Consider the following 13,858-nt stretch of genomic DNA (forward strand, 5'->3'; position numbering starts at 1 on the left):
GAAGGTGCTTCCTGCGCACTAAGACACAGCACGCTTGTCAATTGTGGATGCTAATAATTCGCTTGTATCTTCCTAGACACATCTGCTGGTTGTGAATTATTCCACTTGCATGGCAAGGTGCGCATGTAGGTGTGTTAAAAATTCTGGAGGCACTGGGTAATGATCCCAGTTCCTCTCGCATACTAAGCGAGCGCTCTACCATATGAGCTACGCCCACCGCCCCGAAGACTAATGGTGCTACATACAGCCATATAGATGACACAGACCCTTGCACTCCCATTATTCAGCAGACAAACACTACTCTCTATGTATCCGTTAGGGTGTCTTTCAGGTTTCGTGCATTCTGTATCGAATCGTAGTTGGCCACAATGAAAGTGGCACGTATAACGTCGAAAATAGAATTCGGACACCGCTCTGAGTAAGACCAACGTGTTGTCCACCCTCTAGACTTCAATGAGGTTAAGCCGCGATACCTAAGACAGATCTGCACTCGATGACACCTCGATAACAGCCGGTCCCCACACTTACATCTTGCTCTCCTTACGTCAGTATACATCATATCAGTCTGTGACGCTGGCTTTGCAACATCTTGCGTGCCTTTAGGTTCGCCGCGACCAACACTTACCATGCACTGACAACAAAAAATGCAGGCGCCGCGGCTTGAACACTGGACCTTTCACATGCCAAGCGAACGCTCTACCAACTGAGCTACGCCCCATACACGACCAAACTGCGCTATTCCCCATTCTTTGCGACTCAGATGCGCACGGACACGATGCTTGGTTGGTTTGTAGCGGTGAAGGGAGCAGAGTACAAAGGCGCGTACCCGCTCATATACACAAAAGTACCAAGTAGTTTCGATGCTCTGGTATTACAAATTAAAATTCCGTCTGTTTTTAACGTCTTAAATTGAAAGAGCCGTCACAAATTGCTCCGTTTTCACTCCTTGACGACAATCATACAGCACCTGAGGTAACAAACACATCTCGAGCCCCATTGTGCTCTCCATTATTCATGCCAACTCAGTGCCTCGCTCTTTACTACTGTGTACCAATCTTGTCGTCCAACTGCAAAACACTGGGCCACAATAAGTTTCCGCGTCTCCATTGCACTGCGCATACTACGAAACGCTCCCCAAACTTGGCACTCACCCTCGCAGCCGACTTTTCCGACTTTCCACGACGCTCACGCAACGCTCACGCTAGTGACAGCATTATTTATAGTTCGACGTCGCGCCAAAGCGAATGAGCACATTTCGCCTACGGCTTAGGCCGCCCTCCTAGTGTGGCTGCTCGGTGTCTGCAGGCAGCGAGGGTCTGCAAGCTTCCTGTGTTCGCACCTATGTCACCTGTGCTTGCTTGTCAGAGACAGACTATCGCAAAACATACAACTCACTCCATGAATTGATTGCTACGGCATCTGTTATCAGCAGTCACAACTAGCAACACCAGTAGCAGCTGACTGCATGCAAAGAATAGGAATGTGCAGTGGGATTTACGTGAACTCAGCGCAAGGCAGATCTTTCCGACATAGGCTTGAGAATCTTACGGGAACACTTGTACTGTTTCTAAATTAAGTGTAGGCGTGGGAGGAGGGTGCTTCCTGCGCACTAATAACAGCACGCTTGTCAATTGTGGATGCTAATAATTCGCTTGTATCTTCCTAGACACATCTGCTGGTTGTGAATTATTCCACTTGCATGGCAAGGTGCGCATGTAGGTGTGTTAAAAATTCTGGAGGCACTGGGTATTGATCCCAGTTCCTCTCGCATACTAAGCGAGCGCTCTACCATATGAGCTACGCCCGCCGCCCCGAAGACTAATGGTGCTACATACAGCCATATAGACGACACAGACCCTTGCACTCCCATTATTCAGCAGACAAACACTACTCTCTATGTATCCGTTAGGGTGTCTTTCAGGTTTCGTGCATTCTGTATCGAATCGTAGTTGGCCACAATGAAAGTGGCACGTATAACGTCGAAAATAGAATTCGGACACCGCTCTGAGTAAGACCAACGTGTTGTCCACCCTCTAGACTTCAATGAGGTTAAGCCGCGATACCTAAGACAGATCTGCACTCGATGACACCTCGATAACAGCCGGTCCCCACACTTACATCTTGCTCTCCTTACGTCAGTATACATCATATCAGTCTGTGACGCTGGCTTTGCAACATCTTGCGTGCCTTTAGGTTCGCCGCGACCAACACTTACCATGCACTGACAACAAAAAATGCAGGCGCCGCGGCTTGAACACTGGACCTTTCACATGCCAAGCGAACGCTCTACCAACTGAGCTACGCCCCATGCACGAGCAAACTGCGCTATTCCCCATTCTTTGCGACTCAGATGCGCACGGACACGATGGTTGGTTGGTTTGTAGCGGTGAAGGGAGCAGAGTACAAAGGCGCGGACCCGTTCATATACACAAAAGTACCAAGTAGTTTCGATGCTCTGGTATTACAAATGAAAATTCCGTCTGTTTTTAACGTCTTAAATTGAAAGAGCCGTCACAAATTGCTCCGTTTTCACTCCTTGACGACAATCATACAGCACCTGAGGTAACAAACACATCTCGAGCCCCATTGTGCACTCCATTATTCATGCCAACTCAGTGCCTCGCTCTTTACTACTGTGTACCAATCTTGTCGTCCAACTGCAAAACACTGGGCCACAATAAGTTTCCGCGTCTCCATTGCACTGCGCATACTACGAAACGCTCCCCAAACTTGGCACTCACCCTCGCAGCCGACTTTTCCGACTTTCCACGACGCTCACGCTACTGACAGCATTATTTATAGTTCGACGTCGCGCCAAAGCGAATGAGCACATTTCGCCTACGGCTTAGGCCGCACTCCTAGTGTGGCTGCTCGGTGTCTGCAGGCAGCGAGGGTCTGCAAGCTTCCTGTGTTCGCACCTATGTCACCTGTGCTTGCTTGTCAGAGACAGACTACCGCAAAACATACAACTCACTCCATGAATTGATTGCTACGGCATCTGTTATCAGCAGTCACAACTAACAACACCAGTAGCAGCTGACTGCATGCAAAGAATAGGAATGTGCAGTGGAATTTACGTGAACTCAGCGCAAGGCAGATCTTTCCGACATAGGCTTGAGAATTTTACGGGAACACTTGTACTGTTTCTAAATTAAGTGTAGGCGTGGGAGGAAGGTGCTTCCTGCGCACTAAGACACAGCACGCTTGTCAATTGTGGATGCTAATAATTCGCTTGTATCTTCCTAGACACATCTGCTGGTTGTGAATTATTCCACTTGCATGGCAAGGTGCGCATGTAGGTGTGTTAAAAATTCTGGAGGCACTGGGTAATGATCCCAGTTCCTCTCGCATACTAAGCGAGCGCTCTACCATATGAGCTACGCCCACCGCCCCGAAGACTAATGGTGCTACATACAGCCATATAGATGACACAGACCCTTGCACTCCCATTATTCAGCAGACAAACACTACTCTCTATGTATCCGTTAGGGTGTCTTTCAGGTTTCGTGCATTATGTATCGAATCGTAGTTGGCCACAATGAAAGTGGCACGTATAACGTCGAAAATAGAATTCGGACACCGCTCTGAGTAAGACCAACGTGTTGTCCACCCTCTAGACTTCAATGAGGTTAAGCCGCGATACCTAAGACAGATCTGCACTCGATGACACCTCGATAACAGCCGGTCCCCACACTTACATCTTGCTCTCCTTACGTCAGTATACATCATATCAGTCTGTGACGCTGGCTTTGCAACATCTTGCGTGCCTTTAGGTTCGCCGCGACCAACACTTACCATGCACTGACAACAAAAAATGCAGGCGCCGCGGCTTGAACACTGGACCTTTCACATGCCAAGCGAACGCTCTACCAACTGAGCTACGCCCCATACACGACCAAACTGCGCTATTCCCCATTCTTTGCGACTCAGATGCGCACGGACACGATGCTTGGTTGGTTTGTAGCGGTGAAGGGAGCAGAGTACAAAGGCGCGTACCCGTTCATATACACAAAAGTACCAAGTAGTTTCGATGCTCTGGTATTACAAATTAAAATTCCGTCTGTTTTTAACGTCTTAAATTGAAAGAGCCGTCACAAATTGCTCTGTTTTCACTCCTTGACGACAATCATACAGCACCTGAGGTAACAAACACATCTCGAGCCCCATTGTGCTCTCCATTATTCATGCCAACTCAGTGCCTCGCTCTTTACTACTGTGTACCAATCTTGTCGTCCAACTGCAAAACACTGGGCCACAATAAGTTTCCGCGTCTCCATTGCACTGCGCATACTACGAAACGCTCCCCAAACTTGGCACTCACCCTCGCAGCCGACTTTCCACGACGCTCACGCAACGCTCACGCTAGTGACAGCATTATTTATAGTTCGACGTCGCGCCAAAGCGAATGAGCACATTTCGCCTACGGCTTAGGCCGCCCTCCTAGTGTGGCTGCTGGGTGTCTGCAGGCAGCGAGGGTCTGCAAGCTTCCTGTGTTCGCACTTATGTCACCTGTGCTTGCTTGTCAGAGACAGACTACCGCAAAACATACAACTCACTCCATGAATTGATTGCTACGGCATCTGTTATCAGCAGTCACAACTAACAACACCAGTAGCAGCTGACTGCATGCAAAGAATAGGAATGTGCGGTGGAATTTACGTGAACTCAGCGCAAGGCAGATCTTTCCGATATAGGCTTGAGAATCTTACAGGAACACTTGTACTGTTTCTAAATTAAGTGTAGGCGTGGGAGGAGGGTGCTTCCTGCGCACTAATAACAGCACGCTTGTCAATTGTGGATGCTAATCATTCGCTTGTATCTTCCTAGACACATCTGCTGGTTGTGAATTATTCCACTTGCATGGCAAGGTGCGCATGTAGGTGTGTTAAAAATTCTGGAGGCACTGGGTATTGATCCCAGTTCCTCTCGCATACTAAGCGAGCGCTCTACCATCTGAGCTACGCCCGCCCCCCAAAGACTAATGGTGCTACCTACAGCCATATAGACGACACAGACCCTTGCACTCCCATTATTCAGCAGACAAACACTACTCTCTATGTATCCGTTAGGGTGTCTTTCAGGTTTCGTGCATTCTGTATCGAATCGTAGTTGGCCACAATGAAAGTGGCACGTATAACGTCGAAAATAGAATTCGGACACCGCTCTGAGTAGGACCAACGTGTTGTCCACCCTCTAGACTTCAATGAGGTTAAGCCGCGATACCTAAGACAGATCTGCACTCGATGACACCTCGATAACAGCCGGTCCCCACACTTACATCTTGCTCTCCTTACGTCAGTATACATCATATCAGTCTGTGACGCTGGCTTTGCAACATCTTGCGTGCCTTTAGGTTCGCCGCGACCAACACTTACCATGCACTGACAACAAAAAATGTAGGCGCCGCGGTTTGAACACTGGACCTTTCACATGCCAAGCGAACGCTCTACCAACTGAGCTACGCCCCACGCACGAGCAAACTGCGCTATTCCCCATTCTTTGCGACTCAGATGCGCACGGACACGATGGTTGGTTGGTTTGTAGCGGTGAAGGGAGCAGAGTACAAAGGCGCGGACCCGTTCATATACACAAAAGTACCAAGTAGTTTCGATGCTCTGGTATTACAAATGAAAATTCCGTCTGTTTTTAACGTCTTAAATTGAAAGAGCCGTCACAAATTGCTCCGTTTTCACTCCTGGACGACAATCATACAGCACCTGAGGTAACAAACACATCTCGAGCCCCATTGTGCACTCCATTATTCATGCCAACTCAGTGCCTCGCTCTTTACTACTGTGTACCAATCTTGTCGTCCAACTGCAAAACACTGGGCCACAATAAGTTTCCACGTCTCCATTGCACTGCGCATACTACGACACGCTCCCCAAACTCGGCACTCACCCTCGCAGCCGACTTTTCCGACTTTCCACGACGCTCACGCTACTGACAGCATTATTTATAGTTCGACGTCGCGCCAAAGCGAATGAGCACATTTCGCCTACGGCTTAGGCCGCACTCCTAGTGTGGCTGCTCGGTGTCTGCAGGCAGCGAGGGTCTGCAAGCTTCCTGTGTTCGCACCTATGTCACCTGTGCTTGCTTGTCAGAGACAGACTACCGCAAAACATACAACTCACTCCATGAATTGATTGCTACGGCATCTGTTATCAGCAGTCACAACTAACAACACCAGTAGCAGCTGACTGCATGCAAAGAATAGGAATGTGCAGTGGAATTTACGTGAACTCAGCGCAAGGCAGATCTTTCCGACATAGGCTTGAGAATCTTACGGGAACACTTGTACTGTTTCTAAATTAAGTGTAGGCGTGGGAGGAAGGTGCTTCCTGCGCACTAATAACAGCACGCTTGTCAATTGTGGATGCTAATAATTCGCTTGTATCTTCCTAGACACATCTGCTGGTTGTGAATTATTCCACTTGCATGGCAAGGTGCGCATGTAGGTGTGTTAAAAATTCTGGAGGCACTGGGTAATGATCCCAGTTCCTCTCGCATACTAAGCGAGCGCTCTACCATATGAGCTACGCCCACCGCCCCGAAGACTAATGGTGCTACATACAGCCATATAGATGACACAGACCCTTGCACTCCCATTATTCAGCAGACAAACACTACTCTCTATGTATCCGTTAGGGTGTCTTTCAGGTTTCGTGCATTCTGTATCGAATCGTAGTTGGCCACAATGAAAGTGGCACGTATAACGTCGAAAATAGAATTCGGACACCGCTCTGAGTAAGACCAACGTGTTGTCCACCCTCTAGACTTCAATGAGGTTAAGCCGCGATACCTAAGACAGATCTGCACTCGATGACACCTCGATAACAGCCGGTCCCCACACTTACATCTTGCTCTCCTTACGTCAGTATACATCATATCAGTCTGTGACGCTGGCTTTGCAACATCTTGCGTGCCTTTAGGTTCGCCGCGACCAACACTTACCATGCACTGACAACAAAAAATGCAGGCGCCGCTGCTTGAACACTGGACCTTTCACATGCCAAGCGAACGCTCTACCAACTGAGCTACGCCCCATGCACGACCAAACTGCGCTATTCCCCATTCTTTGCGACTCAGATGCGCACGGACACGATGCTTGGTTGGTTTGTAGCGGTGAAGGGAGCAGAGTACAAAGGCGCGGACCCGTTCATATACACAAAAGTACCAAGTAGTTTCGATGCTCTGGTATTACAAATGAAAATTCCGTCTGTTTTTAACGTCTTAAATTGAAAGAGCCGTCACAAATTGCTCCGTTTTCACTCCTTGACGACAATCATACAGCACCTGAGGTAACAAACACATCTCGAGCCCCATTGTGCACTCCATTATTCATGCCAACTCAGTGCCTCGCTCTTTACTACTGTGTACCAATCTTGTCGTCCAACTGCAAAACACTGGGCCACAATAAGTTTCCGCGTCTCCATTGCACTGCGCATACTACGAAACGCTCCCCAAACTTGGCACTCACCCTCGCAGCCGACTTTTCCGACTTTCCACGACGCTCACGCTACTGACAGCATTATTTATAGTTCGACGTCGCGCCAAAGCGAATGAGCACATTTCGCCTACGGCTTAGGCCGCACTCCTAGTGTGGCTGCTCGGTGTCTGCAGGCAGCGAGGGTCTGCAAGCTCCCTGTGTTCGCACCTATGTCACCTGTGCTTGCTTGTCAGAGACAGACTACCGCAAAACATACAACTCACTCCATGAATTGATTGCTACGGCATCTGTTATCAGCAGTCACAACTAACAACACCAGTAGCAGCTGACTGCATGCAAAGAATAGGAATGTGCAGTGGAATTTACGTGAACTCAGCGCAAGGCAGATCTTTCCGACATAGGCTTGAGAATCTTACGGGAACACTTGTACTGTTTCTAAATTAAGTGTAGGCGTGGGAGGAAGGTGCTTCCTGCGCACTAATAACAGCACGCTTGTCAATTGTGGATGCTAATAATTCGCTTGTATCTTCCTAGACACATCTGCTGGTTGTGAATTATTCCACTTGCATGGCAAGGTGCGCATGTAGGTGTGTTAAAAATTCTGGAGGCACTGGGTAATGATCCCAGTTCCTCTCGCATACTAAGCGAGCGCTCTACCATATGAGCTACGCCCACCGCCCCGAAGACTAATGGTGCTACATACAGCCATATAGATGACACAGACCCTTGCACTCCCATTATTCAGCAGACAAACACTACTCTCTATGTATCCGTTAGGGTGTCTTTCAGGTTTCGTGCATTCTGTATCGAATCGTAGTTGGCCACAATGAAAGTGGCACGTATAACGTCGAAAATAGAATTCGGACACCGCTCTGAGTAAGACCAACGTGTTGTCCACCCTCTAGACTTCAATGAGGTTAAGCCGCGATACCTAAGACAGATCTGCACTCGATGACACCTCGATAACAGCCGGTCCCCACACTTACATCTTGCTCTCCTTACGTCAGTATACATCATATCAGTCTGTGACGCTGGCTTTGCAACATCTTGCGTGCCTTTAGGTTCGCCGCGACCAACACTTACCATGCACTGACAACAAAAAATGCAGGCGCCGCGGCTTGAACACTGGACCTTTCACATGCCAAGCGAACGCTCTACCAACTGAGCTACGCCGAATGCACGACCAAACTGCGCTATTCCCCATTCTTTGCGACTCAGATGCGCACGGACACGATGCTTGGTTGGTTTGTAGCGGTGAAGGGAGCAGAGTACAAAGGCGCGGACCCGTTCATATACACAAAAGTACCAAGTAGTTTCGATGCTCTGGTATTACAAATGAAAATTCCGTCTGTTTTTAACGTCTTAAATTGAAAGAGCCGTCACAAATTGCTCCGTTTTCACTCCTTGACGACAATCATACAGCACCTGAGGTAACAAACACATCTCGAGCCCCATTGTGCTCTCCATTATTCATGCCAACTCAGTGCCTCGCTCTTTACTACTGTGTACCAATCTTGTCGTCCAACTGCAAAACACTGGGCCACAATAAGTTTCCGCGTCTCCATTGCACTGCGCATACTACGAAACGCTCCCCAAACTTGGCACTCACCCTCGCAGCCGACTTTTCCGACTTTCCACGACGCTCATGCAACGCTCACGCTAGTGACAGCATTATTTATAGTTCGACGTCGCGCCAAAGCGAATGAGCACATTTCGCTTACGGCTTAGGCCGCCCTCCTAGTGTGGCTGCTCGGTGTCTGCAGGCAGCGAGGGTCTGCAAGCTTCCTGTGTTCGCACCTATGTCACCTGTGCTTGCTTGTCAGAGACAGACTATCGCAAAACATACAACTCACTCCATGAATTGATTGCTACGGCATCTGTTATCAGCAGTCACAACTAGCAACACCAGTAGCAGCTGACTGCATGCAAAGAATAGGAATGTGCAGTGGGATTTACGTGAACTCAGCGCAAGGCAGATCTTTCCGACATAGGCTTGAGAATCTTACGGGAACACTTGTACTGTTTCTAAATTAAGTGTAGGCGTGGGAGGAGGGTGCTTCCTGCGCACTAATAACAGCACGCTTGTCAATTGTGGATGCTAATAATTCGCTTGTATCTTCCTAGACACATCTGCTGGTTGTGAATTATTCCACTTGCATGGCAAGGTGCGCTGTAGGTGTGTTAAAAATTCTGGAAGCACTGGGTATTGATCCCAGTTCCTCTCGCATACTAAGCGAGCGCTCTACCATCTGAGCTACGCCCGCCCCCCCCGAAGACTAATGGTGCTACATACAGCCATATAGACGACACAGACCCTTGCACTCCCATTATTCAGCAGACAAACACTACTCTCTATGTATCCGTTAGGGTGTCTTTCAGGTTTCGTGCATTCTGTATCGAATCGTAGTTGGCCACAATGAAAGTGGCACGTATAACGTCGAAAATAGAATTCGGACAGCGCTCTGAGTAAGACCAACGTGTTGTCCACCCTCTAGACTTCAATGAGGTTAAGCCGCGATACCTAAGACAGATCTGCACTCGATGACACCTCGATAACAGCCGGTCCCCACACTTACATCTTGCTCTCCTTACGTCAGTATACATCATATCAGTCTGTGACGCTGGCTTTGCAACATCTTGCGTGCCTTTAGGTTCGCCGCGACCAACACTTACCATGCACTGACCACAAAAAATGTAGGCGCCGCGGCTTGAACACTGGACCTTTCACATGCCAAGCGAACGCTCTACCAAATGAGCTACGCCCCATGCACGAGCAAACTGCGCTATTCCCCATTCTTTGCGACTCAGATGCGCACGGACACGATGGTTGGTTGGTTTGTAGCGGTGAAGGGAGCAGAGTACAAAGGCGCGGACCCGTTCATATACACAAAAGTACCAAGTAGTTTCGATGCTCTGGTATTACAAATGAAAATTCCGTCTGTTTTTAACGTCTTAAATTGAAAGAGCCGTCACAAATTGCTCCGTTTTCACTCCTTGACGACAATCATACAGCACCTGAGGTAACAAACACATCTCGAGCCCCATTATGCACTCCATTATTCATGCCAACTCAGTGCCTCGCTCTTTACTACTGTGTACCAATCTTGTCGTCCAACTGCAAAACACTGGGCCACAATAAGTTTCCGCGTCTCCATTGCACTGCGCATACTACGAAACGCTCCCCAAACTTGGCACTCACCCTCGCAGCCGACTTTTCCGACTTTCCACGACGCTCACGCTAGTGACAGCATTATTTATAGTTCGACGTCGCGCCAAAGCGAATGAGCACATTTCGCCTACGGCTTAGGCCGCCCTCCTAGTGTGGCTGCTCGGTGTCTGCAGGCAGCGAGGGTCTGCAAGCTTCCTGTGTTCGCACCTATGTTACCTGTGCTTGCTTGTCAGAGACAGACTATCGCAAAACATACAACTCACTCCATGAATTGATTGCTACGGCATCTGTTATCAGCAGTCACAACTAGCAACACCAGTAGCAGCTGACTGCATGCAAAGAATAGGAATGTGCAGTTGGATTTACGTGAACTCAGCGCAAGGCAGATCTTTCCGACATAGGCTTGAGAATCTTACGGGAACACTTGTACTGTTTCTAAATTAGGTGTAGGCGTGGGAGGAGGGTGCTTCCTGCGCACTAATAACAGCACGCTTGTCAATTGTGGATGCTAATAATTCGCTTGTATCTTCCTAGACACATCTGCTGGTTGTGAATTATTCCACTTGCATGGCAAGGTGCGCATGTAGGTGTGTTAAAAATTCTGGAGGCACTGGGTATTGATCCCAGTTCCTCTCGCATACTAAGCGAGCGCTCTACCATATGAGCTACGCCCGCCCCTCCCGAAGACTAATGGTGCTACATACAGCCATATAGACGACACAGACCCTTGCACTCCCATTATTCAGCAGACAAACACTACTCTCTATGTATCCGTTAGGGTGTCTTTCAGGTTTCGTGCATTCTGTATCGAATCGTAGTTGGCCACAATGAAAGTGGCACGTATAACGTCGAAAATAGAATTCGGACAGCGCTCTGAGTAAGACCAACGTGTTGTCCACCCTCTAGACTTCAATGAGGTTAAGCCGCGATACCTAAGACAGATCTGCACTCGATGACACCTCGATAACAGCCGGTCCCCACACTTACATCTTGCTCTCCTTACGTCAGTATACATCATATCAGTCTGTGACGCTGGCTTTGCAACATCTTGCGTGCCTTTAGGTTCGCCGCGACCAACACTTACCATGCACTGACCACAAAAAATGTAGGCGCCGCGGCTTGAACACTGGACCTTTCACATGCCAAGCGAACGCTCTACCAACTGAGCTACGCCCCATGCACGAGCAAACTGCGCTATTCCCCATTCTTTGCGACTCAGATGCGCACGGACACATTGGTTGGTTGGTTTGTAGCGGTGAAGGGAGCAGAGTACAAAGGCGCGGACCCGTTCATATACACAAAAGTACCAAGTAGTTTCGATGCTCTGGTATTACAAATGAAAATTCCGTCTGTTTTTAACGTCTTAAATTGAAAGAGACGTCACAAATTGCTCCGTTTTCACCCCTTGACGACAATCATACAGCACCTGAGGTAACAAACACATCTCGAGCCCCATTGTGCACTCCATTATTCATGCCAACTCAGTGCCTCGCTCTTTACTACTGTGTACCAATCTTGTCGTCCAACTGCAAAACACTGGGCCACAATAAGTTTCCGCGTCTCCATTGCACTGCGCATACTACGAAACGCTCCCCAAACTTGGCACTCACCCTCGCAGCCGACTTTTCCGACTTTCCACGACGCTCACGCTAGTGACAGCATTATTTATAGTTCGACGTCGCGCCAGAGCGAATGAGCACATTTCGCCTACGGCTTAGGCCGCCCTCCTAGTGTGGCTGCTCGGTGTCTGCAGGCAGCGAGGGTCTGCAAGCTTCCTGTGTTCGCACCTATGTCACCTGTGCTTGCTTGTCAGAGACAGACTATCGCAAAACATACAACTCACTCCATGAATTGATTGCTACGGCATCTGTTATCAGCAGTCACAACTAGCAACACCAGTAGCAGCTGACTGCATGCAAAGAATAGGAATGTGCAGTGGGATTTACGTGAACTCAGCGCAAGGCAGATCTTTCCGACATAGGCTTGAGAATCTTACGGGAACACTTGTACTGTTTCTAAATTAAGTGTAGGCGTGGGAGGAGGGTGCTTCCTGCGCACTAATAACAGCACGCTTGTCAATTGTGGATGCTAATAATTCGCTTGTATCTTCGTAGACACATCTGCTGGTTGTGAATTATTCCACTTGCATGGCAAGGTGCGCATGTAGGTGTGTTAAAAATTCTGGAGGCACTGGGTATTGATCCCAGTTCCTCTCGCATACTAAGCGAGCGCTCTACCATATGAGCTACGCCCGCCGCCCCGAAGACTAATGGTGCTACATACAGCCATATAGACGACACAGACCCTTGCACTCCCATTATTCAGCAGACAAACACTACTCTCTATGTATCCGTTAGGGTGTCTTTCAGGTTTCGTGCATTCTGTATCGAATCGTAGTTGGCCACAATGAAAGTGGCACGTATAACGTCGAAAATAGAATTCGGACAGCGCTCTGAGTAAGACCAACGTGTTGTCCACCCTCTAGACTTCAATGAGGTTAAGCCGCGATACCTAAGACAGATCTGCACTCGATGACACCTCGATAACAGCCGGTCCCCACACTTACATCTTGCTCTCCTTACGTCAGTATACATCATATCAGTCTGTGACGCTGGCTTTGCAACATCTTGCGTGCCTTTAGGTTCGCCGCGACCAACACTTACCATGCACTGACCACAAAAAATGTAGGCGCCGCGGCTTGAACACTGGACCTTTCACATGCCAAGCGAACGCTCTACCAACTGAGCTACGCCCCATACACGAGCAAACTGCGCTATTCCCCATTCTTTGCGACTCAGATGCGCACGGACACATTGGTTGGTTGGTTTGTAGCGGTGAAGGGAGCAGAGTACAAAGGCGCGGACCCGTTCATATACACAAAAGTACCAAGTAGTTTCGATGCTCTGGTATTACAAATGAAAATTCCGTCTGTTTTTAACGTCTTAAATTGAAAGAGCCGTCACAAATTGCTCCGTTTTCACTCCTTGACGACAATCATACAGCACCTGAGGTAACAAACACATCTCGAGCCCCATTGTGCACTCCATTATTCATGCCAACTCAGTGCCTCGCTCTTTACTACTGTGTACCAATCTTGTCGTCCAACTGCAAAACACTGGGCCACAATAAGTTTCCGCGTCTCCATTGCACTGCGCATACTACGAAACGCTCCCCAAACTTGGCACTCACCCTCGCAGCCGACTTTTCCGACTTTCCACGACGCTCACGCTAGTGACAGC

General features: G+C 48.7%; 3 non-coding genes across 3 annotated transcripts; all 3 read right to left on the minus strand.

The window, feature by feature from the left end:
- Positions 1–2,235: 2,235 nt before the first annotated feature.
- Trnaa-ggc (transfer RNA alanine (anticodon GGC)) lies at positions 2,236–2,311 on the minus strand. Its single transcript has one exon. It is a non-coding gene; the product is annotated as a tRNA-Ala (tRNA).
- Positions 2,312–5,395: 3,084 nt separating this feature from the next.
- Trnaa-ggc (transfer RNA alanine (anticodon GGC)) lies at positions 5,396–5,469 on the minus strand. Its single transcript has one exon. It is a non-coding gene; the product is annotated as a tRNA-Ala (tRNA).
- Positions 5,470–8,553: 3,084 nt separating this feature from the next.
- Positions 8,554–8,629, minus strand: Trnaa-ggc (transfer RNA alanine (anticodon GGC)). The gene has a single exon. It is a non-coding gene; the product is annotated as a tRNA-Ala (tRNA).
- Positions 8,630–13,858: the final 5,229 nt, after the last annotated feature.

Source organism: Schistocerca gregaria, unplaced genomic scaffold (genome assembly GCF_023897955.1).
Source record: "Schistocerca gregaria isolate iqSchGreg1 unplaced genomic scaffold, iqSchGreg1.2 ptg000174l, whole genome shotgun sequence".
Lineage (NCBI taxonomy): Eukaryota > Metazoa > Arthropoda > Insecta > Orthoptera > Acrididae > Schistocerca > Schistocerca gregaria.